The 21,346-nt window shown below is 37.5% G+C and overlaps 1 long non-coding RNA gene across 1 annotated transcript; it reads right to left on the bottom strand.

Moving 5' to 3' along the window:
- Nucleotides 1-2,187: 2,187 nt before the first annotated feature.
- On the bottom strand, nt 2,188-2,607 carry LOC109183318. The gene is made up of 2 exons (XR_002054517.1): nt 2,373-2,607; nt 2,188-2,282 (listed from the first exon to the last, which is right to left on the bottom strand). It is a non-coding gene; the product is annotated as an uncharacterized LOC109183318 (long non-coding RNA).
- Nucleotides 2,608-21,346: the final 18,739 nt, after the last annotated feature.

The raw sequence follows: 21,346 nt of genomic DNA, 5'->3' as shown, positions 1-21,346 counted from the left end.
TTGTCGTTCCATCAATAAAGGCGTTTTCATTGTTGGGAATTTGTCATCACAGTCTGCGTTTAGTAGCGCTTGTTTGTATCATTGTTTGTCTATTTCTTTTTCAAAGTGTATGAAGAACTCCGTTAAACTTATATGTTGGTAGTGCAATTATTGAATACGCTATTTTCCGACACAGAAAGTGAGGTTGTTCAGATTAAGCCTCCCATAAACACATCGCTGAACAATGTTGGTATATATCCAACATGCACGTATCTCAAATAAGTGCTTAAACTATGTATGTTCAACCAATTCGCGTATCTCCATAACTGTTTGTCATCCTCTTTCAAACTCATCAATTGTTTAGGTCTAATTCCACCCCACAGTGTTTAAGCTTTTCAAAAAAATTTTCATTCTTTATTAGTGTTGGCCCACCTTTTCGCTTACCTTTGTCATGATGTGCCACATGCAGAGTCTGTGGCATGTTGTGTCGAAGACCTTTGTAAAACCTCTTTCCTTAATCCACGAGAGAGCTTCCTTAACGACAAGAGTTTCCGCTAGATGATGATCGTTCAAGCAACAAACCAGGCCATTTTTTGCGGCTAAAACTCACTATTCCTCTCATTCTAAAAGTTATAAAAAGTAAAATAATTAAATAATGGTATAAGCGATAAAATAAATAATGTTATAAACGATTAAATTATAATGTCACAATTGAGAACGAAAGTAACTATTGTCTCATAACTAATCTAGAATAATTTTGGGTGTGTTTGGTTCATGAGTCTTTCATATTAGGAATGAGAATCAAAATCATAGTTAGTGATTGGTTGACAATTTTTTAAAACACAACTATGAATTTGATTATCCCTTCAATTAAATTTCATTACTAATTAAAAATGGATACCATTCCATCTTATTAGTAATTTAATTTTTAAGTTTGGATGAATACTTTTAAATTTTTGTTTTGATTTTTTTTGTTTTTCATATTGGTGCTTTGATGTCATTATATTAGGATGAATTGCCTGTTTTTTATTTTTGTATTTTTAAAACCTTTGTTTCCATTATAGGGTCATACATAACCATAGCTCTGTGCATCAAACGGGTTCGGGTGGTTCGAATTTTGAAACTGCCTATCCGTTCGATTTTCAGATTGTAATTTTTAAATCATATCCGTTATTTTTAGAAGGTAATCCATTTGAATTTTGAAATGTCAGGTTCAAACAGTTTAAAATCGGATTTCGGATATATTCGGATTTAAATAAATAAATAAATAAATAAATAAATAAATAAAAACTAAAACTATAAACTTCACTTAAAACTTACATATTTAGTAATGCTTCAAATTACAAGCTACAACTTACAATTTACAAATTTACATTACCAAAATACCAAATGTGTCCAAATTACAACTTAAAAGTTATAAGTTCCAACTTACAAGTCAAGATCAACATTCAAATTTAAAGTTACAAGTTTCAAGTTTCAAGTCAGTCCAAGTTACAACTTAAACGTTAAAAGTTACAAGTTAAATGCCCAAATGACAGACATGAACCAACAATCAGCATTCAACAATCATCATCTTCCTGTGCAAAGTTAAAACACAAGTTAAATATATATGGCAGTGCAAGTTAAACCTTCACAGATTCACTCATTCACACTTTCGCAATCACAGTTTTGCTGAAAAAGGAAAAAATGCTCAAATTGCTATGTTTTCATGTCAAGGTAGGATGGGGCAAATTGCTACTTCAGTTTTGGAATAGGACTCAAAACTAATGAGCAACATACCAACCCAAAGCCATTTCGGACAAATGGTGGAAGCATCATCATAGTCATTGACAATAGTTGGAATTAGTATTTATTGAACTACTAATGAGTAAAAACAAAATGAGAATAAGGGAGAGTTATATACCAGATGTCCAAACTAGATGACTATAAGACCCATGCACTATTGATTCAATTAATCAAGGTAAAAGGCTAAAACCTTAGTGATCTGATACAGTTATACCTGATGGCTGATAAGATGATAGAAAGGATCAAAGGAATCAAAGGCAGTAACAATTGAATTGTTGCCAAGTCATTGTCCCACAGTGTCCCAGTTTTCACTTGCCAGTTTTCTTCAGTGAATCACAAATCAAATTCAGTCATTCACATTTCACATTTCACAGAAAATTGGAATGAAGGACTGCAAGTTGAAATAATCAAAAATAAATGAAAGACTGCAAGTTGAAATAATCAAAAATAATATATTACAGGAATGGTAGGAAGGGAAGAACCAGCAGTCCCAGGTCCTGTACTTCTAGTGGCAAACTCTGCAAATAAAAAGAAATAAATTAAAAAAGAATCACAGTTAAAACTTATAAAGTAAAAATAGAATGTATTAATCTAACACTCTAAGTTACCTTGTTCAAGCCTTTAAACACCATCAATATTTTCTTCGATTTATACTGGTTGATTTGGTAACCTCAACCAGTCTTGTGCACATACTAGGGCTTCTACAATTTTAGGAGTTAAGGAACTCCTATATGCATCTAATACCCTTCCACTAGTACTAAATGCACTTTCTGAGGCAACAGTGGATATAGGAACTGCTAGCACATCCCTTGCCATTTTAGAGAGAGTGAGAAATCTCTCACTATTTTCCACCACCTAAGAATATCAAAGTCATGATTGTCCTCCATAATTTTTTCACTTAAATACACTTTAAGCTTTGTTTCTTTATTGCTTCCACCAGCCTCCATTCTTTGTCTTTTGAGTTGGCTTTTTAACCTAGACTGCGGTATACCAATTGTGGTATGAGACTGGACAGGTTGCACATCTGGTTGGCTACCATAATATGATTCAAATTGTTGCACATTGACATAGTAGGTGGCTGCATAGTCACTATACAATTCTACTATAGCAGCTTGGATCTTTCCTAAACACTACTTCCCCTTCAGTTCACCATATAGTTGGACAAACTGGAAACACTACTTCCCCTTCTGTTCACCATATAGTTGGACAAACTGGTATGCCATATATTTCAATTTATCTCCTGGGTCTAAGATATTGGCAAAGAAGATCTAGAAATTCATTTTTTTTCAAGATTCCCCCAATAATTTTCAAATTTAGTTTTCATTTATCCAATTGCCTAAGAAAACAATGAAATACCAAACAGGCAAACACATAATCAGAAATCAAATTAATCACATAATTAGATTATTTTAAAAAAAATACAAACAAGGTAAATTTATTAATTACCTTTTCAAAACCATTAGCTCCAACCATGTCATCCAACATGCAACTCAAATCATAAATCTCACTGAAGAAACTGTTAGAGGTGACATAGAGAACCAAATATTCTCACTGTAAAAGCTTTTGAGCAGAATTACCAAGCTTTCAACAAAACACCAATCAAGAAAAGAAGGAACAGAATCAGCTAGATCAACAGAAAATGAGGGATCATTCTCCTCATATGCCTCAAACACCTTCTTGTATTGTATGCCAGTGTTAAGCATCATGTAGGTGATGTTCCATCTTTTTGGAACATCTAGCTGTAAAGCACATTTTGCTTTCACCCCAATCAGATTAGCAAGATCTCTGAATGTTTTGAACATTGCAGGTGAGTTCTTGACACGTCTAACAGTATCCCTAACCCTCTTAATAGCATTATTAGCAAATTTTAACCAATCTATGCATCTCATGTGCATGTACTTACTCCTAACAGGGGTTGTACCCCAAGAAAACAATTTGCTTCTAAAAAAAACCATAGCAGTATCATTGGAAGATGCATTATCTATTGTGACAATAAAGACATTTCTAATTCCCCACTCAATCAAACAGCTCTTTAATACCTTAGCTACATGCTCCCCCTTGTGAGAAGAAATAGGGACAAAGGATATGATTTTCTTATTTAGCTTCCACTGATCATCTATGAAATGTGTTGTAATGCACATATAATTAATCCTATGCACAGAGGTCCAGGTATCAGTAGTCAAACTAACCCTTTGAGTGTTAAGCCTAAAAAGCTTCTTAAGATTTAGGGGTCGTTTACTTCATTTATCTGTTTTTTCATTTCCAATTTTTCATTTCTCCATTTCTCCAGTTTTCCTTCTCTATTCTTCCAATTTTTCATTTCTCCATTCCTCCAGTTTTTCATTTCTCTAATTTTCTATTTTATTAAATACAATCATCCTATATATCATTTTTACATTTCTACAACAAAGATAATAATAACAACAACAACAACAACAACAACAACAACAACAACAATAATAATAATAATAATAATAATAATAATAACAAATTTGTATGTATAAGGGGAGGAAAAAGGAAAAAGATAATAATAATAATAATAATAAGAATAAAAATAACTAATAATAAGAATAAGAATAAGAATAAGAATAAGAATAACAATAACAATAACAATAACAATAATAACGATAACAACAACAACAACAATAATAATAATAATAATAATAATAATAATAATAATAATAATAATAATAATAATAATAATAAAGCCATAACTTATTGGCCAATCAGATTTGTGAGTTTTCCCGCCTAGCCAATGTGACGTCGTTTTGAAATCTTTCTTTGTGAAGTTTCAGCTTTTATCTTCAGGTTAAAGTTAATCTCCAAATTAATTGATTTAAAACTTAATTGCTTTTATCTTTTAGATTCCCCAAACATAGATGATATAAAACTTAATTGCTTTGATCTTCAGGTTGCATGCTTGCTCATTGAAAATTGTTCCAAATTAATCACACAATGTGTACCGTGCAAAACATTAAATACAATATTTTAAATTTGAATACAATTAAAATACAAATTCATTTCTAATTAAATTGTAAAATTTGTAATGAAATTTAAATCTGAAGCAGCCTATTCTTTGCTTGTGGCGTTTCAGTATCCGATGAAACGATCATTATTTTCTTCATTAATGTTGTAGCCTTTTTAGAAGTCTAAATGCTGCATACTTCCTCTATAAATCCGTTACAACTAGCAGTAGTTCGCAGTCCATCTCCTTCTTCTTCGTTGTTTCTCTGAGAACCACATGTCTCATTTCCACAACCTGAAAATGTAGTCATTGTAGACATTCGTCCAGATTATTATACCAAAAAAGCTAAAAGTTTATGATTAGTCAGAACCTACATATTACCTGAAGGTCGAAACATTAATCTTATCAAGAGTCATTGTGTTAAACCTTTGATTCCTCCTGGCTCAAAGTTGCAGAAGAACCATTCTTGAATTTTCATTGCGGCGGAAGAGGAGGCAGAAGAACAGTAACGGCTGTAAAGAAACAAAGAAATAAATAAAAGAGCATAATCATGAAAAGAGGCAGACTACTACATGTAGGTTTCGTGGACTGTGTTTCTATCTTCTAAAATGCGCTAAATCCTATTTTTATGGTTATCAGGCAGACTACTACAGGCAGGCTGCAGCCTATATAAGCATACTATCACATGGTTTGCATTCTTAACAGACCTTGCAGAGCATAACTATGGCCAAAATATCTTCTCAATACATACTTGCAAGCCAAATTAGCCCATGCCACTGCACACTAGAAGAGCTATAAGAGTTGGTTTAGTCAGAACAGACAAAGTACCAAAATTTCTTGGAGGAACATCTAGGAAAAGCAAATTAGAGAATGCTTATTTCTTGATGAGGTCAACTTATTGATGAAGGTTATTTTTTTAATTGGTGTTTAGTTGGTTCCAGAGCACAAATTCTGTTAAAATGCAATCTTATGTGCTTTTTAGTATTTCTTACTGACAGTACTTTAATATTTGTTTGTTTTTCTGTTTTATTTTTTTTTTAACTCTACTTAATCTCAATATTGCTGGCAATTAGTTTGTGTTTCTTTTGGTTTTATTTTTTTTTAATAAAAATTGATTGTTGTTGGATTGTTAAACAAAAATTTTATTCTTTAAAACGTACAACACTTCAAGTGACTATCATTTATTGCTTTTTCAATGGTTATTTTATTAGTTAGAAACTGTTATACATATTTTTTGAAACTAATAAATTTTTAATACATTTCACTAAGAAAGTTGTTCTCTAAGACATGTCCATGCTGTTTGCAGTATGAAGGTTTTTGGGTTGCAGCTAAAACTGTAAGAATAGAGAGTTGTTCTGATTGGTGCTACACTTTGTGCAAGACTTACAGTTGTAAGAAGAAAATTACACCTGTTGACGGTCTTTTTGAATGCTTCAAGTGTACAAGAACTTGTGCGGATGGAGTGTGGAGGTGTAGATTGAAAGTGTGAGCTGTAGTTGAGGATGGTAAGGCACCATAATTATCTTTATATATCTTTTTTTTTTTCAGGAATTTTACACTGAAGATGATGCTGAGAGTCCCCTTTGAGTTATTGATCTTGGATGAGTTTTTTTTTTTTTTTTTTCTTACACTGGGCTCTAAGAAGAAAAGATTGAGGAGTAGTATTTAAATTGGAACAGACTGGATTTTTCAAACAATTCTGAATATTTAAATTGTTTGAATGCGGGTGGTTGTTCTTTGAAGACAATTGTGCCATGGATGGTGTAGATATGGTTTCAGTTTTATGTTTTAGTAATATTGTGGTCACTGATACTTTACGGTTTTTTATAGACTTTATGTATAGGTTTATTTTTGGACTATTTTGGTTGTTACGAAATTGGAAGGGAAAGAGGGTACGTGTTTAGAAACGGGTTAAGTTTTCATCATTGAGAATGAAGTCAAGAAGCAGTACTTATACAAGATGGATTACAAATGAAGCAGCTATAATAGAACAAACATAAAGGAAATTAATTGCCAACTAACTGCTAACTAACTGAACTAACTGAAGAGTACTATTCCATTGAAGCTGAGTACTGTTCCATTGCTTTTGTTATTATTGGATGTTGTTGATGTACTCTCTGAGATCCCCCGCAAGCTGGATTGTACAAGTTGAACAATCCCAGCTTGGAGACATAATTATGAAAAGAGGTTGGACAGTGAGCCTTGGTAAGAACATCTGCTAACTGGTTTTCAGATTTCACATTAAAGAGTTTGATGACACCTTTGTGAAGCTTCTCCCTGACCAAATGACAGTCTATTTCAATATGTTTAGTTCTCTCATGAAAGACAGGGTTCTCAGTGATGGCAATTGCAGACTTACTATCACAATAGATGGCAGCTGGTGCTTTAGGATGTAATCCAAGTTCAGCAAGCAAATAGAGTAGCCATTGGACCTCACAAGTAGCTGCTGCCAAAGCTCTGTACTCTGCTTCTGAAGAGGACCTGGACACTGTGACTTGCTTTTTGGACTTCCAAGAGATTAGAGCTTGGCCAAGAAACACACAAAAACCAGTGACTGATTTCCTTGAATCTACACAAGCACCCCAGTCTGAATCAGAGAAAGCTTTCAAGTGCAGATAAGATGTGGCTGGGAAGAACAGGCCTTGTCCTGGAGCCTTTTTAATGTACCTTAGGACTCTATGTGCAGCCTGTAGGTGTAGGTGTGTAGGTTTCTCCAAGAATTGGGATAACTGTTGTGTAGCAAAACTTATATCAGGTCTTGTAATGGTTAGATATAGCAGCTTTCCAATAATTCTTCTGTATTGAAGGTTGTCATCAATAAAATCACCCTCATTTTTGCTTAACTTGTGAGAGGGCACTGTTGGGCTATGAACTGGCTTTGCATCCAGGAAGCCTGCCTCATCCAATAGCTCTAAAGCATATTTCCTTTGTGAAACTGCTATTCCAGTTTTTTGTCTAGCTATTTCCAAGCCTAGGAAATACTTCAAAGGACCCAAGTCCTTAATTTGGAACTGATCATTGAGTTGCACTTTGACTTGGCGAACCAAGCTTAGATCACCACTGGCCACTACTATATCATCTACATAAACAAGTAGGGCTATGAAAGAGGTACCTTCTCCCTTTGTAAACAAAGAGTTGTTAGGAATGGATTGTTTAAAGCCCATGATCTGCAAAGCCATACATAGTTTAGTGTTCCACTGTCTGCTTGCTTGTTTCAACCCATATAAGGACTTGATCAACCTGCAAACTTGCCCATTTTTACCTGCTTTGCATCCAGGGGGAAGTTCAATATATACTTCTTCCTCTAAATCACCATGAAGGAAAGCATTGTTAACACCCATTTGATGTAGATGCCATCCCCTTGCAGCAGCTACTGCCAATAAGGTTCTAATAGTTGTCATTTTGGCTACAGGACTGAAAGTATCCAAATAATCAATCCCATGAGTTTGTGTGTAACCTTTGGCCACAAGCCTTGCTTTATATCTTTCTATAGTCCCATCAGCCTTGTGCTTTATTTTGTAAACCCATCTGCATCCAATTGGACTTTTTGATGGTGGCAAATCCACTATTTCCCAGGTGTTGTTGGCCTCTAAAGCAGAAATCTCATCCTCCATTGCTTTTCTCCAACAGGCATGTTTTACTGCTTCTGCTCACTGTGACATGCAATATTCATGACAAAAGAGTAGAAGGAAGGAGACAATTTTGTGTAATTTACCACTTTGGAGACATCATGGGGAGAAGTCCTCATGACAGAGCTTTGGCACACATAATCTTCTAGATAAGTAGGAATGTGCTTTTGTCTACTGGACCTTTTTATTATTGGCTGTTGGGGTTCTCCTGGTGAGCCTGACTGTTCAGAGGAGACTTGTTCCTCAGAGACTGATGAAGCACTTGATATGTGATTTGTTGGTTGATAGCAGCAAAGGGCAACCTATTGATGATGTAAGCTGCATGTAAGATACATTCTCCCCGGAAGCAATCTGGTAGATGTGCTTGAAACTTGATGGCCCTAGCAACAGACAACAAGTGGCCATGCTTCCTTTCTACTCTGTTATTTTGTTGAGGAGTATATGTGAAGGATGTTTGGTGTAGTATTCCCTCCTAGCTAAAGAAATCAGTCATATCAAATTCCAGGCCATTGTCTGTTCTTATACTCTTTACCTGTGCTCCAAACTGAGTTCTAACCATTCTGCAAAGTCCCATAATCAGACTTCTAACCTCTGATTTCTTTCTCATCAAGTGTATCCAAACTGCTCTGCTGTAGTCATCTACAACAGTTAGGAAGTAATGATGACCATGAAGTGTAGCTGGCTTGTATGGACCCCAGATATCCATATGTAACAGCTCAAAACAAGCAGCTGAAATTGAACTACTACACTGAAAAGGAAGCCTCTTTTGTTTAGAGAAATGGCAACAATCATAGATCAAACTTTTATTCATTTTAATAGTGGAATCTACATTGTGCAACAACTGGAGTTTAGAATGTGAGGCATGTCTCAATCTAGCATGCCAAAGACTATCTTTATTCATTCTTGAAACAACACTATTAACAGAAGGATTAACAGGAAAAATCAACTTGTACAATCCACTTTGAAGTTCAGCTACTCCAATCATCTTGCCATGGACACCCTGCTGTATTATGCACTGATTAGTATGGAACTGCATAGTGCAATTGGAACTCTTAACTAGGGCTCCCACAGATATTAAATTGTACTGGAATTCAAGCACATAAAGCACATTATGCATACCAAGCTCATTAGATAGATGCACAGTCCCAATGCAGGTAATTTTTACTTCACAACCATTTGGTAAGCTAACATGTATGCCATGGACTTCCTTTGGATTTGTCAACAGATTCATACAGCACACAACATGATGAGTTGCTCCACTATCTAATATCCAGTCACTCTCTCTATAACTTGCAAGATTAAGTGAGGATTTTATACCTTCAGTCTGAATCCTTGGCATGAGGTTGGCAGATATGGTGTTGGCATGTACTTCATGAGGTGACTGATCAAGGGGTGTGCTGTTCCGTCCCTTGTCTCCATTGGATCTTTGAATCTGAACAAATTCAAGAAACCTCTTGAAGTCATTATGAGTGAATGAAATGCCATCATCAGAGTTTGTTTGCTGCACTGTCAGTACCCCTTGTGTGGAGTTAACAGACCATTGACTCCTTGATTTAGGCTTCCAACCAGGTGGATATCCGTGCTTCTTGTAGCACTTGTCCTCTGTGTGCCCTGTAAAGCCACATAACGTACACACTGGTTTCTTATTTGTTGTTGTGAACTTCTTGAAGTTCTGCTGATTGCCACTTGTTGCTCTGGTCATCATTATGCTGCCAGCACTGCCATTCTCACCAGCCTGATGAAGCTGACTAGCGAATCCACTAGTTCCAATGTGGAATTGTCTCTCCTGTTGAGCTATCATAGAGTATGCATCGCATACGTCCGGCAAAGGTCTCATGAGAATTATTTGATTTCTTGCACCAGTGAACCTCTCATGAAGCCCAATCAGAAAAACGGATAGCTTGTCCTTCTCCGATTGTTCATTTAATTCATCAATTTTCTTGCCACACTCGCACTTCTAAGTGCATTCACAGCCTATAATAGGGCTAAGTATCTGAAGTTCATCCCACAGTAGCTTTTGCTGGGTGAAATATTCGTTTAGGGAACTGTCTCCTTGCTTGGTTTGATATATCTCGCACTTAATCTCTGTTATCCAAAACAGATCTTGTTGACTGAATCTGCGCTTCAAGTCTGTCCAAATTCCATACGCAGTATCGATCCAATCGTAGGTGATAACGATCGAACAATCCAGGTAACCACCATGTCATTGCACCGTCCCCAAACTTCGAATTTTTGATCATCTTTGGATGGTTTGAGAATCGATCCATCAACAAATTTGAGCTTGTTCTTGCACGAGAGTGCCATTGTCATAGCTCTCGCCCATGGATGATAGTTGGATCCATCCAAAGGCGTAGAGACAAGCACTAGGGTTGGTCTTTCATTAGGATGCAGAAAATAGGGATTTGTCTGAGAATCTGGATCAAACGCTACCTCCGAGGCAGTCGATTGAGTTGCCGGAGTAGGTCGCAGAGGTGGGAGTTGAGTAAATGCCGGAGATCCTCATGCTGGAGCTGTCGCCGCACCAATTGACGGCCAACCTGTTATTCCTGCCATGAGGATTTTGCTATACAGAGATCTCCTCTTTACTGCTCTGATACCATGTTACGGAATTGGAAGGGAAAGAGGGTACGTGTTTAGAAAAGGGTTAAGTTTTCATCATTGAGAATGAAGTCAAGAAGCAATACTTATACAAGATGGATTACAAATGAAGCCGCTATAACAGAACAAACAGAAAGGAAACTAATTGCCAACTAACTGCTAACTAACTGAACTAACTGAAGAGTACTGTTCCATTGAAGTTGAGTACTGTTCCATTGCTTTTGTTATTATTGGATGTTGTTGATGTACTCTCTGAGATTGGTATTGACTGATGCCTGATTTATTGATTGTTTTATCCGTTTTTACTGCTGTTTCACGGAGGAGAAGGTAAAGGCAATTAATTTTTTTTTTTTGTGAGGAAAGAGAGGCTAAGCCTTTGATTAAGTGATTCTACGATAACTGCCCCCCCCCCCCCCCCCCCCCCCCCCGCGTGCGCGTAATGAGCCAGGAGGGAAGCAAGACCTTCCATCGCGTTTGTGAACACACTCGTGTCCTGATGCGTAGTATATTTGCAAACAAATAATTCTCGGAGTACGAGTTATCGATCCACAGGGAAGTGGTTGTATCAAGCACTAGTTACTAACTTATTCATTAGAGCTAATCCTAACAATTACTTAGATGATTGATTGGCATAAAATAAATAAAATAAAATAGAGGTTCAGGATTTTGAAAACAATTAGAGAGAAGTTGAGATTCATGGGATTCAAGTATTTAATCACCTAGTGCCAATTATCGTTTGCAATATTTAGTTTGGAATTAAGATTTGTGTGGGAATGCAAAGTGGAATCGAATTACTCTCGTAATCTCTATTCCTAGTGAATTTCCACTCCCATGGCTTAGACACCCAATAAGATCAAAGATCAGCATTCAATTATTCCTAATTACTACCATCTCCCGATGAGCAATAATCTAGAATAAACTTCCCCTAATAAGTTCCCCTTTCCCAAGGACCAACCATTAGGTGCAATCGTGTGTGCCCTAATTTATGCCCCAACTCCCATTGGTGACACAAACATGACTGTGAAGCTAGTAACTATGGCCATTAATTACAAGCATCAAACAATATTATCACGATTGCAACACAAGTATTAAACCCAAATAATAATATATTAAAGAAACTGAGAGCTCAGACACATAGGTTCATAAACACTTTTACCCAAGAATCTCTAAAGAATTTAGCCAAGCATGACTAAATTATACATAGAAAATATAAATAAAGAATTACAAATCATCAAAAGAGTACAAGAATTAACCAAGCGATTCTCCCAAATCTCCTTGGCTTCCTCCTTGCTTCCAAAGACAACTTGTGGCTCTTGATTTCTCTCCTTCTTGTCTCCAAGAATCTCTGAATTCTCCCCTGTCTGTTCTTAGGGTTGAGGAAGGAGGGATTTTATAGTGGGTACAAAGTTGAGATGAAATAGGAATCTTGTACAAAATTGGACTCAAATTATAATTCCTATATTTAAATAAAGAATTGCCCCTTTAGCTTCTGATTTCCGCGCCTTCGCTCGACGCGTCGAGACCAGCAGGTCCCGATCACCAAACTTTCTGGAAATTTTCGACGCGTCGAGTACTCTGGGCCCCGAACTTGTCCAAAATTGCTCCAAACTCATCCTTGAACTTCCCTTGCTCATAGAATTGACCTACAATGGTTCAAAAACACTAACAAACACCGTAAAACATTCAAAACAAGTGTGAACCATAATTAAATGATAATAGCAAGGAAAATATGTATTAAATAAGCAAAATTAAAGAACTTAAATACTGAGATGATTCAAAATAACTATAATAACAAGCAAAGATGTGATAACATCACCCCCTCACACTTAAGCTTTTGCTTGTCCTCAAGCAAAACTAAGGAATAAAATCCCAAGTCAAAACATACAATTTACTCATGCTCTCTCTTGCACAACCTTTCAAACCACCAACCAAATTGCTACAAAACAACAAGCTTCAAGAATCAAATTAGTTTGGCACATAAGAGACCCATTTCCAAGCCAATAACCAAGCACCAAGAATTTAAAGTATGTGAGGATCAAGTGTGGACAAATACTCAGTTGAGATTATGCAAGACATGGCTCATGAATGAGATCCCATAGGCTTGCCCTTCATACTCCCCTAGATCAAATCTAAGAATTCATGCTAAGATCAAATAGGACTTTATTTAGCTTGTAATGGGGCTACGAGTGATAGCTAACAAAGAAGTGGTATGGAAAAATTAATCAAAAAGAGAGAATGTCACAATTTATCTAAACTTTTCAAAATTTGGAAGAGATGAGATAATCATAACTCCAAGGAGCAAACTTAGCAACTCTTTGGTAAAGTGGGGATCCAAACTCAAATACTTTCAATCTTTTTTTCTTTATTTTTTTTTTCATTCTTTTCTTTGTCTTTGGACTTCTTTTGGATATAGCAAGATAATTTTAATCCAAACTTTCATGACCTCCACACTTGAACATTTGTAACACTAGCTGCTTTTTTTCGTAGCGCAACTCCATAAAACTCTTCTTACGGAAAAGATAAAGATAAAAGTTTCATTCTCTCAAGGGTGGAAGGGAAATATTTGGCCACGGGCTAAGGGTTATAATAATGGGGTAAATCAAAGAAAAACAATCACAAAGAGGAGATAAGTGCTTAGCACTTATTTGAACAAACAAAAGGCACAATGGGGACACGAAGGATAAAAATATATATAGGGACAGGTTTAAAGGGTATGGCTAAACAAAAATGGCCTAAATCACTTCAAAACATGCAAAACTTAGACATCACTTAGGGAGTAATGAGGCAAGTTCTAGCAAAACACCCATGACCAGAATCTCACATAAGCCTTCACTAGCAATGCAAAACACAAGATCAAGAATTAATCCAATTATTAAGTGGTTAACAAAGCTATTGGCAAGGGAATAGATCAAATATGTGTTACACCTCAAATCATCCATCACAAATTGAGATGCAGCAAGCACCACTAAAACAAACCACAAACCAATAAGAGAGAATAATTGTAACTGCATGCTAAGACAAGTAGCTTATTCACCAAAAATAGCATATGAGTCATCCAAGCAAAAGCAAAAAATTTTAAAAATTTAGAAATATCCCCAAATTAATGATTCCTCCCCCTCACACTTAAAACTTTGCATCATCCCTGATGCAAAATAAAAGAAAAGGAGAACAAGAGAAAACTAAGAAGCAATAAAATAATCACGGACTAGAAAATAATAAAACTAAATAAGTCGAAACTAGAAAGCAATAAATAAATAGGGAAAGTAATAAAAGATAACATGGGGTGCCTCCCATGAAGCGCTAAATTTAACGTCGTTAGCTCGACGTTACCTCTCTAGCCATCAAGTGATTGGAGAAGAAAAATCCCCTTCTTTCCATCAACTTTCTCTTCCAAGTATTTCTTCAAGTGGTGTCCATTTATAAACTCTCTTAAGCTCGAACCCTTCACGTCATCATGTAAGGAACCACATTTGCCCGAATCAAGAATTATGCCTCCATTCTCTTTTCCTTCTTTTTCAACACTCTTTTGTTCAACAAGTAATGAGAGTCTCGGATCATTCACATGAACCAGCAAGTATTGAGAATCATTGGATATATAGATAGGAAAATGTGTGCCATTATCCTTAAGAACTCCAATGCCTCCCAAATTCAAAATTTCTCTGAAGTTCTCTCCAAGGGAAGTGTTCTCCATTGGTGAGACATCCTCATTCAAATCATGTGCTCCATTAAGAACTTCCTCATCTAATGGGCAACTCTCTATATGTTCCTTGCCATCATTACCTTGCAACTCTACATTTTCCTCCCAGCTTGGTGTCTCCATCTCAATGCATTTATCAAATATTTCTTCATCTCCATCTCTAAGATCCTCATCATCCTTTTTATTTCTCTCAACTTCATGACCTTCATTTGGCAAGAGCAACTCTTCTAGAACCTCTCCATTAAATGAATCTTGAAATGGCTCTTGAATTGTCAAATCTTGCTGTCGAGCCATCATGTGATCGAGTCGAGCATTCATGTGATCAAGTTGAGCATTCATGTGATCTTGTATCTCCAGATATTTCGAGCACAATTGCATTAACTTGGTCTCTTTGGACTTCATCTCAATTATTTGGTCAAGTGATTGACAATCTTGTTGAAACTCTTGGTACGGCAACTCTTGAGCTCGCCCTTGATACTTGTAATTGGGATCCATGATAAAGCAATTTTCCGCCTCATGAGATCCACCACATATCATGCACCGTGAGGGTTGTGGAGTAGGTGGTGTGCATCTTTGATAAGTAGCTTGACTCATGTTGGCACAAAATCCTTGAGTAGATTGTTGAGGGATATGGTTGGTGGGGTTGAGCATGTAACAATTTTCCACAAAGTGATTCCCACCACAAAATGAGCACCATTGGGGTTGTGATGTTTGATATGAACTTTCTTGATAATATCCTTGACTAGAGTTGGCAAAATTTCAGAAAGGGAATTGTTGTTCCATTCCTCCATATTCTCGATTCATATTCCAACTCATCTCATAACCTTGAGAAGGAGGGTAAAACGGTGGCATGGTTCCTTGGAATGCATATCTATCCATAAACTAAATCACACTCAAAACAATGAACTTGTTATGGGTTAGCAAAATAAAACAAAATAAAATAAAATAAAAATGGACTAGTCTCCTAGAATAAAGATTTCACTAATGTTAATACTAGAAACGCCACTTCCCCGGCAACGGTGCCAATTTGATGCGTAGTATATTTGCAAACAAATAATTCTCGGAGTACGAGTTATCGATCCACAGGGAAGTGGTTGTATCAAGCACTAGTTACTAACTTATTCATTAGAGCTAATCCTAACAATTACTTAGATGATTGATTGTCATAAAATAAATAAAATAAAACAGAGGTTTAGGATTTTGAAAACAATTAGAGAGAAGTTGAGATTCATGGGATTCAAGTATTTAATCACCTAGTGCCAATTATCGTTTGCAATATTTAGTTTGGAATTAAGATTTGTGTGGGAATGCAAAGTGGAATCGAATTACTCCCGTAATCTCTATTCCTAGTGAATTTCCACTCCCATGGCTTAGACACCCAATAAGATCAAAGATCAGCATTCAATTATTCCTAATTACTACCATCTCCCGATGAGCAATAATCTAGAATAAACTTCCCCTAATAAGTTCCCCTTTCCCAAGGACCAACCATTAGGTGCAATCGTGTGTGCCCTAATTTATGCCCCAACTCCCATTGGTGACACAAACATGACTGTGAAGCTAGTAACTATGGCCATTAATTACAAGCATCAAACAATATTATCACGATTGCAACACAAGTATTAAACCCAAATAATAATATATTAAAGAAACTGAGAGCTCAGGCACATAGGTTCATAAACACTTTTACCCAAGAATCTCTAAAGAATTTAGCCAAGCATGACTAAATTATACATAGAAAATATAAATAAAGAATTACAAATCATCAAAAGAGTACAAGAATTAACCAAGCGATTCTCCCAAATCTCCTTGGCTTCCTCCTTGCTTCCAAAGACAACTTGTGGCTCTTGATTTCTCTCCTTCTTGTCTCCAAGAATCTCTGAATTCTCCCCTGTCTGTTCTTAGGGTTGAGGAAGGAGGGATTTTATAGTGGGTACAAAGTTGAGATGAAATAGGAATCTTGTACAAAATTGGACTCAAATTATAATTCCTATATTTAAATAAAGAATTGCCCCTTTAGCTTCTGATTTCCGCGCCTTCGCTCGACGCGTCGAGACCAGCAGGTCCCGATCACCAAACTTTCTGGAAATTTTCGACGCGTCGAGTACTCTGGGCCCCGAACTTGTCCAAAATTGCTCCAAACTCATCCTTGAACTTCCCTTGCTCATAGAATTGACCTACAATGGTTCAAAAACACTAACAAACACCGTAAAACATTCAAAACAAGTGTGAACCATAATTAAATGATAATAGCAAGGAAAATATGTATTAAATAAGCAAAATTAAAGAACTTAAATACTGAGATGATTCAAAATAACTATAATAACAAGCAAAGATGTGATAACATCATGCCCCAATCTTTCTCTTGCGCAAGATTAGCCAAGAAATCTGCGCATGCGTTACCCTCCATGAAAGTGTGATTGAACGAGATCCCCTCGAATTTGGGCACCAAGTCAACACAGTCGTGTAGAAGTGTATACCCAGAATCATCCGCATCGTCTTCACCATGTAGGAGATCAATGATGGCTTTGGAGTCCATCTCCACCATCACCCGAAGAACCCCCTTTTCCAGGCAGAGCCGTAGACCCTCCCTTAGGCCCCACAGTTCTGCTACGAAGCTATTGGCTTTACCGATCTTTGTTGTGAAACCCCAAACCAGTCTCCCCGTGCTGTCTCGAACTAGTCCACCCGCGGAAGCAAGGCCCGAACTACATTTGGCTGCTCCATCGGTGTTAAGCTTGAACCAACCTTGTCTTGGAAGGAGCCACTGAACCCAGACTGCGCGCGCTTTGAACACTTCCCCTATTTTTGAGAGACTAGAGAGCTCTCTAACCTGTGAATTAACCCAATGCACAGTTGCTAGAGGAGTGGTTTTTTTGTGTTGGAACGTCCAAGCATTTCTGTTTTTCCATATTGACCACAGAGTAAACAAAAAAAGAGATGACCAGTGTCGAATGTGATGAGTGGAACAATTTATTTTGATCCAATGTTCCACCGTCCAGTGAATGGGAAAGCTAAAGCCTGGAGGTGTTTCTGAAAGCTTCCACGTGACCTGAGCTGTGACGCACTCCCAAAAAAGATGCCTTAGAGACTCTTTTTCTGAACCGCAACAAGGGCAAGAATTGGACTCTGCAATGTGTCTCCTAAACCGTTCAACGTAAGTCAGCAGCCGTCCTTTGAGAATGAGCCAGATAAAGACCTTAAATTTTTTCCTAGCAGTTCAACTTCCATATCCACTCCTAATCATTATTGTCAACATCAATCCCTGCAACACAAGAGTAAGCAGATTTTGTCGTAAACTTACCTGTTTCGCTGCTTGTCCATCCAATGGAGTCTCTCGCCCTATCATTGAGCGTGATCTGTATCGCACGGATGTTGTTGATTATATTCTCTGGAAGAATCTCTTGTAGTTTCGGTAGATCCCAAGTTTTGCTAGGAAGGATGAAGTCACTCACCATGCAAGACTCGAGGCCCTCCGGTACTACAACACTCTGATCAAGGCCAAGCGGAATGTTTCCTACCCACCAATCTGTCCAAACATTTATCGAGTGACCATCCCCAACTTTCCACACAGCGTTGGATATGACTGTTCTTCTACCTCTGATAATGCTTTTCCAAGCCCACGAGGCGTTCCCTGGCACCGGGGCGGAAAAGAACTCCCATTGTTTCACGTACTTATCTCTCACAACTTTGACCCAGAGCTTATCCGAATTACCACACATTTGCCAAGCAAGCTTAGCGAGAAGAGCGTCGTTGAAATGGCTTGCTTTCCGAAGACCGAGCCCTCCAGAGTCACGGGGTTGACACACTTCATCCCAATTTACCAAATGAATCTTCTTCTTATCTTGGGTATCCCCCCACAAAAAGTCCCTACAAATCTTATCAATACTATCGCACGTGCCTTTTGGGAGGGCTAGAGCTTGCATTGTGTACACAGGGATCGTCGCAAGGGCCAACTGCGTGAGAATCCTTCTTCCTGCGAGACTAAGTGAATCACGCTTCCACCCCGAGAGTCTCTTCTTAATTTTTTTGTTCTAGAATATACGCGAAACAGCCTTTAGAAACTCTCTTATGTAAGATGGGGATACCCAAGTATTTTCCCATGTTGTCTGACACCGGGATCCCCGCCACCTCTCCAAGCCACCGTTTGACCCTATCACAGGTGTTAGGAGAACAAAAAATAATAGATTTATTAAGATTGATGGACAAACCTGATTGGCGTGAAAACTTGTCAACCACCGATAAAATGGATCTGAGTTGTTTTTCCGAAGCTTCACCAAAGAGAATAAGGTCATCCGCAAAGAACAGATGCGAGATGTCCGAGCCCCCACGAGCCACCTTGTAGGGTTTCCAACGGCCAGAGTTGACTTCCTCTTGAATTGCCCAAGAAAGGATCTCCATGGCTAGAATAAACAGATAAGGGGCCAAGGGGTCACCCTGCCTCACTCCTCTACCCACCCCAAAGGCGGGAAGCTTGCCCCCATTCCAGTTGATAGAAATGGTGCTTTCTTTGAGAGAAAACATGATAAGAGAAATCAAACGAGAAGGGAAGTTAAACTTACTGAGAACCGCCTCTAGAAACCCCCAGTCAAGACTATCGTAGGCCTTATGGATATCCAGTTTGAGGACTATGAAACCCTTCTTGCCCTTAGCTTTAGTCATATTATGTATCACCTCTTGAGTCAAGACCACATTGTCCAGCGTAGACCTTCCCGGTAGAAAACTATTTTGGAACGGGCCCACCATTTTCTTCATGATCGGTCTGAGCCGATTGACCAGGACTTTGGAGACAATTTTGAAAATCACGTTTAAAAGCGTGATTGGCCTGAAGTCCCCCGCATTTTCAGGATTCTCTTTTTTTGGGAATTAGGGTCATGTAAGCTTCCAACATACCCCTTGGGATGGTACCTGAAGTGAGACAAGAGTTAACAAAATGTGTTACCGAGCCACCCACGATATCCCAATAATGCCGATAGAAAGCTGCTCGGATCCCATCAGGACCCGGACTCCCAAAGCGTTTCATGGCGAAGACAGCCTGGCGGACCTCATTTACCGTAGTAAGTCGGATCAAGCTTTGGGCCTGTCTATCACTAATGGCGCTACCGCTCACAAAAGTAGGGGCCTCTCTAATATCGTCTTGATTCCTGCCAAAAACAGTTCTATTTTTCACATGTTCTTCTTTTCTAAGTATTTCGTATTAACAAGATATTTTTGCATCTGCAGGATGGTTCTTTAGCTATTTGTTTTCTGCTTGTGCCAAAAGTTTATTGAGTTAGCAGAGGTAAATTAATTATATAAGTTTATATTATGCTTTCAATATGTTACTTTGGGCATGGAGATGGAATATATTTCAAACTATGATGCTAATTGCTATCAGACTGAACACCAATTGCAGTTAAGAATTTTATTTTATATTATTTATATCACATACTTATTACTTTAATGTTTATGATTTATGAATTATGAACACTTGAATTTGTAATGAACTTAATTATTTATTCTCAATTTTTTTTCATTGTGTAGGAGGATTCTGGACAAGAGGAGATTATGTTAAGCCATGACTTCAGTAGTAGGTGGATTAACTAATGCAATACTGATTGTTTGTAAAAATAGATGATTTGTGAGTATTGTTGAGTTAAGACTGAATGTAGAGTCATCTGGTTTGCATAATGAAAGAGCAGGTGTCTTCAGCTTTTTTTTTTTTTAATGGAGGAAGTATGTTTTTACAGAATTCTCAGGGAAATGCTAGTGTTTGCAACTTGTTTTTTTGAGTATTTGGCAGTGAGGGATTGTTATTCTTTCATTTTATGATTGAATAGTGAATACTGTTATGTTTACATTATTGTTATTATGTTCGTATGTTTGTATTGTGGGCTTATGATTTTGGTTGTTGTTAAACTTGTGATGGACTTTCGTATTATGAATTTGTAGACTTATAATTATCGAACTTGTATGGTTGAGTTTTGTATTATAAACTTCTTTTATTAAACTTGTGTTGTTAGAAATTTTATTATAAAATATATGAACTTAGTTTTGTCGTTTAAGGTATATATTAAAACGCTTTAAAATGTAGGCCTTAAATAGGCTTTCAGCCTATTTAAATTGGCTCAAAGCCTATTTAGGACCTATTTTGAAGCCTTTTAAAAGCCTATTTATTAAATAGGCTTTTAAAAAGGATTCAGACTAGGCCAGGCCAATTGCAGGCTCAGGCTTGAGCCTAAAAAAAAACCTACATACAGGCCCAGGCCCAGGCCCAGGCTTTAGATTTTCCTAACAGGCCTAAGCCTAAATTTCGAAAGCCTGGCTCGGCCTGGCCTATTTCCACCCCTACGCCACGCTATCAAACTGAATAGGATGGTGGTCGGAGTGCGTGCAAGGCAGGATGTGGGTTTTTCCCTCCGGGAAGAAGAACTGAGCTTCCATATTCCAAAGGACCCGATCCAGCTTCCTTCTAAGTGTGATCCTTTCCCCCACTTTCCTATACCACGAAAACCTGGATCCAGAAGTCCCAAGGTCCATGAGCCCACAGTCATTCACAGTTTCTAAGAACCTGTCAACAGAACTGGCAATGATCTCACCGACCCCCCATTGGTCAGCTTGCCCCGAGATATCATTAAAGTCTCCAAGCATCACCCAAGGGTCTTTGAAGGAATTGGAATACTCCTTACAGCCCTGCCAAAACAAATCTTTTGC

The sequence above is a fragment of the Ipomoea nil genome, unplaced genomic scaffold (genome assembly GCF_001879475.1).
Source record: "Ipomoea nil cultivar Tokyo-kokei standard unplaced genomic scaffold, Asagao_1.1 scaffold1110, whole genome shotgun sequence".
Classification (NCBI taxonomy): domain Eukaryota; kingdom Viridiplantae; phylum Streptophyta; class Magnoliopsida; order Solanales; family Convolvulaceae; genus Ipomoea; species Ipomoea nil.
Note: the sequence above shows the minus strand (reverse complement) of the source record. Positions and strands in the feature narration are given on the sequence as shown.